This window comes from Cryptotermes secundus, unplaced genomic scaffold, assembly GCF_002891405.2.
Source record: "Cryptotermes secundus unplaced genomic scaffold, Csec_1.0 scaffold1282, whole genome shotgun sequence".
Lineage (NCBI taxonomy): Eukaryota > Metazoa > Arthropoda > Insecta > Blattodea > Kalotermitidae > Cryptotermes > Cryptotermes secundus.
The window spans coordinates 216,077-217,230 of record NW_019726248.1 but is presented as its reverse complement, the minus strand read 5'-3'; positions in this window follow the sequence as shown (position 1 = coordinate 217,230).

The following is a 1,154-nucleotide window of genomic DNA, read 5'->3' as shown; positions in this document are numbered from 1 at the left end:
TTTGGAGCAGTTAGGACTGATTTATCAGTGTCTTGATCATTCTTATAGACTGCAGGAGTCGTTGGCAAGGTGATCAGCTAATGGCGTTGTCCTGCTAATAAATAACCTCAGTTATTAGATCACAAAATTGTTAAGACATTGAGACGTTATTCTCGTACATAGTGTACAACTATGCTGTTTTATGTCTGTGTAAATGAACTTGTATGAGGGTAATTAATGACCCCATTCTGTTGCAACATTTTCTTACCTCTCGCGCCCATTTTGGAGCAGTTAGGACTGTTTTATCAGTGTCTTGATCATTCTTACAGACTGCAGGGGTCGTTGGCAAGGTGATCAGCTCGTTACAAGGTCTCTCCTTCATAGCAAAAAAGCGCACACACCAAACATGCATTCCATGAGTGGGATTCGAACCCACGATCCCGGCTTCCAGGCGAGCTTAGACAGTACATGCCTTAGACCGCTCGGCTATAACAACTATACTAGTACTAATTTCCACGTTAGGGGGGTCCTTTGTCACCAAGGAAGGGCGCATCTCCAGGTTGCGGATCGTGGAAACGGCCGCAAGGTATGGAGTGTACCTGCTAGTACGTGTATACTGACTACACAGTCATGAAGGCCGCGCCATAGCTCAAGCGGTTAGTCGCTGGCTTCCCACTGCGGCGGCCCGGGTTCGATCCCGTGTCTGGTCAAGGCAGGTGAGGCAGGTTTTCTCCGAGTACTTCGGTTTCCCCTCCCAACCATCATTCCATCAAATTCTCCATCATCATAATCACCCAGGACAGGTACAATGGGCCAATCAGTAGCTGCCGTGCCGAGGTGACCCAACTGGACTCCACCCCCCACTACACGAATCAATGGCAGCAGTGACTGAAACTGGTCGTCTGGGAAGGAGGTGTGTAATCGTAGACAGGGATGGAGACGTCTGCTTAAAATACTTACAAATACCGCCTGTAACATGACATTGTGATTACTTGAATTCTAGTTTCGTTTGCTTTGGGTGATGTCTCAGAGAAGCTTCGTTATATCATTGTATTGGCAAGAATCTGGAACCTTCGGAACCACCTGGGCGGCGGGGGAGGGGGAAGGGGAACTAAAGTCACTAAAATTTATGTATTACAGCGAGACTGAAGAAAATAGAAATTCGGAGATGAAGT